Genomic DNA, 7382 nt, shown 5'->3' with positions numbered 1-7382 from the left:
GTAGCATTTATCTACTACCAAGGCTTTTGTCATCTAACCACATTACAACATTTGGGTCTGTCAAAAACCTCCCCATTAATTAAGTTCCCCTGTTGACATTTCGTTGTGTAAAAGCAATAAAAGAGCAGCCATATGGATAAAACAAGCCAGCTAAGTGATGGAAAAGTGAAATTCAGGACACTGTAAGAGTTCTCTTGAAGTCAGGAGAGTTTATATAAGACTTTGGGAAGTAGGAAGCTTGTGTAATACACTTTTTACACATTTACACAATTGGAACATTGATTAGGATCTATTCATGTGTAATAGCTTTTTTCCTAAATCAGGTCCTAACCCTTACCCTAAGATAGGATCTACAAGTTAGGAAGTTTCTGTAACAAGGCCACAGGAGCCTCTTTAGAGAACTTTAACTGCTGCAGTTTATGAACTTTTAATATTATTTTACTGTTTTTCTGGGCTCTTGCTTCATGCTTGCTGGTTTATTCCGTCCTGTGTGTCCATGAGAATGCGAGTACTCATGCTGTTTAAATTATGTGTCTTTTAATAAAAGAGCAGTCATGCATCCTGATTATATCCTGCATCTGATGGAGGGGTTGTCATGGAAGTGGCAGGAAATTAAAAAATACCAGAAATGGTAATGAGCTGAGTCTGGCACTTGTGGTGTACTTCATGCTTAGTTGTGGGTTGTTGGCCACCAGCTGCCGCGCTTCAGCCATATCTCTTGGCCCAGACTTAGCCAGACTCTTTCCAGAACTATCGGTCCATTGTATCTCACGGCCAAGATGTCGATGTTGGGCCAAATATTTGTGTTCAGGCTGGGTAAAGTTAAACACGTGTCCAGCCAGTGATGAACAGATTCTTGGATTTTCAGTCTGGTGTCTGATTGGCAGGACAGCAGTGAGTTTGTCTGTACTTTTCCTGATTTGTAACCCCTAAAAATATTTTCTTGACACTGTATTGTGCTGTGCATGAAGGACAACGATCATAGTTTTCACTTGCTGAGTTGAACTAGACAAATCTCCTTTTGTGATCAATATAGCTCCTAGATATAATTAATAAATTACACCACTTATATAAGTGATGTAATTTAAATAATCACATTACTTATTAAACATACGGTCTATGCTGTGTGATGTAGTGCCACTTAATATTATGTTTTATAAAACATAAAATAGCTCCTTCTGACATCAAGGGAAGTGCTCTTTATTTCAGGTGAGGTGTAGTCCGTTCATGGATGCAAGTATAGAGCCTACAATATCTCAGCATAATGTATGGTTAGTGTTAGCATGAGACACCAAAGATGACAATCTACCAGCTCACAAATCTGAATTAATTGTGAATTTTCACTGGTGGCAGTTACAATGGATGTTTTTGAATGGCAATAGTAAATACAAAAGCTGAATGTAAAATTGGAGACTGCATCTTTGCTGCTTTAATTTCACCCTGAGCCAAAGCAAATACCAGAGATGCAGGGGAGAGGTACTGTTACTGAAAATATCCCTCCTGTCTGTACTGGAGGTGGTGCAGCTGTTGGGAGAGAATAGAGGTCTCAGCAGGCCTGAAAGGCAGGAGGAGGTGTGTTCTATCCTCCTGCTGAGAGCAGGGCTATTCTGTGGCGCTTCATCTCTCACTGTGTTGTTCAATCCAAAGGGGAAACTCCCCCATCTGTTTCACACTGCAGGGAAAATCTCAATTGGCTGAATGAGACGACCTCAGTGATCCTGACAGTCTGAGAGCTTCATGTGATGGAGGGTAGTGCGCGTGGCTGTGTGTTTCTGTGTGTGTGCCAGTGTGTGTGCTGTCTCTGTCATCTCATAGAGGCAGTTGTATAATAGATTGCACTGGAAACAACCAAATGTACGTACAAAAACGAGTGTTAAGGACATGAGAATACTCTGTTCTATGTTGTTAATTATTGAACAGACTTCTAACATTTATTTGCTGTTTGCTTTTTCTGCATGGTTGTTTGTTAGTATTGGTGTTAGCAGTGGACAGTCTAAAAAGAATATGATTGGTACAAATCTATAGCTGGGACGTTCCCCAGGAAGTAGGGGCCTTTGCAGGACTGCAGGTACAATGGTCTAAACCTAGCCCTCAGAATGCCCCTTCTTGTTTTCATTGTGCTTCAGCACAGTAACATCAAGTTACAGAAGAAAAAAATCTAGAGAGAATTGGAAACAACAACCTTCAATGACAAGGTATATGCAAAAATCTCCTGCAGGTTTTGCGAACTGAAGATGAGGCAGACGTACTCTCTTTATGTCTCTCCCTATCTTTTTGATGGTGTGCAGCAGTGAAAGGTGGGCAGCCACGTGGTGGACCCCCATCCACATACTGCACATATAGATACAGAATCATCAGTTGTTAGGGCTTCTTTCTTTAAAACTAGTTTGACTGCAACTCCTAATATCTGATCCAACCCCTGTGGGTCATCTAGGCAGTGTCTCTAGTTCTCCATGCTTAGAAAGGTTATTGTCTTTCGCAGCTCGTAGCCTCCGTAGGGTAACTTTCATGGTGAAATAGCTCAGATGGGAGAGCGCTAGACTGAACATGTAAAGGTCCCTGCTTTGAACCCGGGATTCAGCGGCTGATGTGCTGTCTTTCAATGGGGCATTGACTTAGTGGTTAGAGCTGCTCATTTGTATTAGTCTGGATAGTTCTAATCAATATGGTGGCCCTGAACTGCAAAACACATTTAAAGAAAGAGATGAGAAAACAATAGTTTTCATAAATAGTACTTACAATATGTGACATGGTTCCCCCTGGAATTCATTGTCACACATTGCTACTTCTTCTGTGGTTATAACAAAAAGACACCAGTGACAGACCCATGGATATAATTAGTTTACATGTGCCACATATCACTCTAAGGTAGAGCAAGGTGCTTTCTGAATAGCCACTCAGTATTTTGAATCAAACGATCTAACGATAGTGGGCAACTCTTGTGGTTTGTGAAATTTTGACTAAAAAGTTCCCATGTTTCGCACCGGTTAGCTTCCATATCTGCAAGTTAAAGTGCCGAAATAGCTCAGTTGGGAGAGCGTTAGACTGAAGATCTAAAGGTCCCTGGTTCGATCCCGGGTTTCGGCAGTTAGTTGGCTCTTTTTACTTGTCGCATTACCTTAAGGGTTAGAGCTTTTGCCTTTTATCACCCTTAGGCCCTTGTCTGTTGACACTGCTACGCACAAAGTGGAATGTTAATCCATGGTTCGCCTCTTCTGACATGGATCATCTCTGCAGTGCAGCATGTGACCTGCCAAGTGGGAGATACGTCACAGAGAGGAAATTCAGGATCCTAAGCGGTCTGTTTCAGCCACCGATGTAGGCAGTTCAGATATACAGCTTCAAATTCTGACTGCCCTTCTGAGTCTGTCAAAGAGGATTGACAGGTTTGAAGCTCATCTGTCTTGTTCCTCATCTTTACCTCCTGGCCAGTAATGTGTTCCTCCACTTGGGCTTCTGTGACATGGGGTAGAGGACGCTACAGATGAGGCAGACAGGTTGTCTCTTTTTATCTCCCTATCTTATTGATGGTGTGCAGCAGTGAAAGGGGAACGGCCACCTGGTGGATCCCATTCAGATACTGCAGTCATAGATGCAGAATCAGCAGTCGTGGGGGCATTTCCCTCAAATGCACTTACTATGGGGCTTCTTTTATCAAAAAAAAATTCCCATGTTTTGCACTCCTTAGCTTCCGTATTTGCACACTAAAGTGCCGAAATAGCTCAGCTGGGAGAGCGTTAGACTGAAGATCTAAAGGTCCCTGGTTCGATCCCGGGTTTCGGCAGTTGATGTGCTGTCTCTCCACGAAGCATTGCTCTAATGGTTAGAGCTGTTGATTTGTATTAGTCAGGGGAGTTCTAATTGGCCCTCAAAGTAAAGAAAGTGCAACACTCCCATATCAACAATATAAAGAATGGGAAAATAATAATTTTCATAAACAGCACTTTGGTCTTCTCACCTCAAAGTTCTGGTACAGGTAGGAAAATAGCTCTTGTTATTCAGTTGTTTAATTCATCACCCTGGGATGCGTGTATCCCTGGGAATTGTGTGTTTTGTCACATTGTATTGCTCAGGGTATCTGCACATTTTTAAATACAAATTTAATGACTTTTTAGACCTTTTTAATACCTCTTTAAGGAAAAACAAATACCATTGCTACCGCAAAAGAATACAACAAATTAGACTACTGAATACCCAGTTATGAGTTTTATGGAAATTGAAAAAGATGCGAGAAATAAACGATGCAATAACAAACAAACAAACTCCATCAAGCAACCCACTAAATACTGTCAAACATGAGATGGAACAGTAAAGACAACTTGACAATTTATCATGTTAGACAATTTCTCATTCCTCATCAAGTATAAGCACCATCTGTCTTTCATGACATACGCCACAGCTCAGCCGCTTTCTTATCAATTCAACTATCTAGAACCAGCAACTACTCACTTTTCCTTTGCTCTTCTCCTTAGTGTGTTTGATTTTGTTATCAGTGTTGCCATTTTGGTCCCCGCAGTATTTCCTGCTTGTTCTGCATCTGTGTGGAGACTCGCACACATCTTGTAGAGATTTTCTCTGAGTCAAGTCTCTGAGTGATAATGGTGTCCTCTGTTATGTTGCATGTTTGGACTTGTGCTTGCTCATCGGACAAGAGCAGCAACTTGTTGCAAAAACCAGCAAAGTTCACATCATGCCTCACATGGATTTTTGGATGGTTTCAGCCGTTTTGAATTTGCATTTACCCATTGCTTACTCATAGTGTCCTTTTCATTATTTTCTTGATCTTCTCCGCAGCTTTCTTGACCTCGGTTTTCCGTTTTCCTCGCCACCCGCAACTCCTCACCATCTCCTTCGAATTTTTTCCTTCTCCGTTCTTGTTATCCACTGTTTTGTTAGATCTTTGTTTCCTTCTTCCCAGCACAGCCCTTAAAGTCAGAAGCTTCTCCTTTTTCTTCTAGGTTAAAATTCCATAGCCACACAAGGCGCCACTACTGCTACCTACCAAGCGTAGTGCAAGATGCACTGAGTTAAGATTAAACACGGAGGACATTCCACAAATGATAATTGTTGTCGGATATAAAATACCAAAACACACACACTCACACAAAAATAAAATAAAATAAACTGAATTACACTCATTCACTCTGCCCCAGCTCAAATCAAATTTAATGCCTTAACTCCTACAATTCCAGACATTTTTAGACCTTGAATATCAAAAACTACATGTAAGATAATAAAGATATTTTAAGGATCTTCCAGGAACATGACTTCTACATGCAATAGCATGCTTGAGGATCTCTTTTTCAATGGAGGACATGGATCGTCTCTGCAGTGCAGCTTTGACCTGCCAAGTGGAAGATAGGTTGCAGAGATGACAAGGGTCGCAGTTCTGTGCCAAACATTGTGACTTCACTGGTATCCGTGGATTGAACCAGAGAGCTTTATTTTCTCACTCTTTATATTGTTGATATGGGAGTGTTGCACTTTATTTTGCAGTTTAGGGCTTAGGGCCACCATATAATTTACAACTCCCCTCACTAATATAAATCAACAACTCTAACCATCAGAGCAATGCTTTGTGGAAAGAAAGCACATCAGCTGCCGAAACCCGGGATCGAACCAGGGACCTTTAGATCTTCAGTCTAACGCTCTCCCAACTGAGCTATTTCGGCACTCTAGCCTGTAACTACGGAAGCTAAGGGGTGCAAAACATGGGAATTTTTCAGTAAACAGTTCACAAACCACAAGAGTTGCCCACTATCACTTTGATTCAAAATATTGAGTGGATATTAATAAACAGCCTTGCTCTACGGGAGAGTTACACTTGGCACATGCAAAATAATTGAATCCATGGTTCCCTCACTGGTATCTGTTTTTTGTAACTACAGTTTACTTAAAAGTTCCCATGTTTTGCACCCCTTAGCATCCGTATTTGTAAGCTAGAGTGCCGAAATTGGATGAATAGACTGTATAATCTCGTCCAATCACCTCTCCTTATTTCCATCTTTCTCCATCTTTGCTGACAGCCAATCACTGTGGCCCATTTCCAAAATTTACCGCAGCGGACCAATCGCGGCTCACCATTTCCATCTTTGCTGACAGCCAATCACGATGGCCCTTTTCCAAAAATTACTTGCGCAGCCGCAGAAAGTCCGTTTTCATTTTCTCTCGAGAGACTCAAATTGTTCGGAAGACGTCAAGTGTTGAACTTCAGTTTTAATTCACCACAAAAAGGTAAGATACTGGTTATATTATTGTATTTACTCAACTAGCTAGCTCGGTAGGTATTATGTATTTATTACAGAGAGAAACACATATACAGAGAAACAATTATGACATCGACGTTAAAGTTATATTTTAAATAGGGTTTTAAACTATCTTTTAGAGTTTGACATTGTTTCTGACCTGTTTATATCAATATCAATCACTAGCATTGCATATGGTCACAGTGTCTGTTGATAAAGATAAAATTGCTTTGATTTACTATCGTGTTACGCTCGTCATAAGCTAAATTAGCCTTACATTTAGCTTCTCATACCGCCATGTATAATCTCCTTTTTGTGCACCGGTTTTAAAGCTCAGAAGTAAGATGAGTTCGCATGTTTGTTTTTTTTTTCCCCGACCACAATATATAATCATAACGTTACTGTGGTACCTCCGTTCTGCTAACAGTACAGTATAACATCAGTATAATGTTAGAGGATATTCTTATGTGGTTTCAGCATACAGTATGAATGAGATATGTATTGTATTCAGGTGCTGCACCTTATGGCATACTACGTTATTATACACTGAGCCTGGAATGTGTTAGAATTTGCTTCTTTACAAATGCTATTTGTATGCAGGTGTTCTTGTAATAGTGAGTTAAAACTGTGCACATTGATATGGTTATGTTGTATAATGAACTGAATTATTATAAACCTAAGCTGGTTTGGTGCACACATAACTTTTCTTTCTCGATTAATGGCAGATGGCTTCCAAACAGAAAAGGCACAGAGCTATGGGTGATGATGAGTAGATGTCCCGCCTGCGTAGGTTTGCTGCCTCGGGGGTCTGGACCTCTGAGGCAGGGAACAGGCCGGCACCATGCCAGAAAAAGTGCCATGATCTGTATCTGAAGGTAAAGTTGGACAAAGTCATGTGCACATTGTCATAAAACACAAAGCTATGTCATATTAAAAGGAGACACATTTTTATGATTCACTGTGTCAAACAATGTTACAGATTGAGAAATGTCCGATGCAGCTGAGAGGACAAATGTCTCTGTTTGAAGGGACACAGACCTGTAACTGTGGTTTCCATAGAACAAGGTACCAGAAGTCTCTCATAAAGTTATGAGGTGTTGGTGTTGTATTCTGTAAAATTTCACTTTCTTGTCTGTG

At 40.7% G+C, this 7382-nt stretch overlaps 3 non-coding genes across 3 annotated transcripts; 2 read left to right on the top strand and 1 right to left on the bottom strand.

The window, feature by feature from the left end:
- Window positions 1–3014: 3014 nt before the first annotated feature.
- On the top strand, window positions 3015–3087 carry trnaf-gaa. The gene has a single exon. It is a non-coding gene; the product is annotated as a tRNA-Phe (tRNA).
- Window positions 3088–3711: 624 nt separating this feature from the next.
- On the top strand, window positions 3712–3784 carry trnaf-gaa. The gene has a single exon. It is a non-coding gene; the product is annotated as a tRNA-Phe (tRNA).
- A 1815-nt stretch (window positions 3785–5599) lies between these two features.
- Window positions 5600–5672, bottom strand: trnaf-gaa. Its single transcript has one exon. It is a non-coding gene; the product is annotated as a tRNA-Phe (tRNA).
- Between the last annotated feature and the right edge of the window lie 1710 nt (window positions 5673–7382).

Source organism: Seriola dumerili, unplaced genomic scaffold (assembly GCF_002260705.1).
Source record: "Seriola dumerili isolate Sdu_G_001 unplaced genomic scaffold, Sdu_1.0 BDQW01000088.1, whole genome shotgun sequence".
Taxonomy (NCBI): domain Eukaryota; kingdom Metazoa; phylum Chordata; class Actinopteri; order Carangiformes; family Carangidae; genus Seriola; species Seriola dumerili.
Note: the sequence above shows the minus strand (reverse complement) of the source record. Positions and strands in the feature narration are given on the sequence as shown.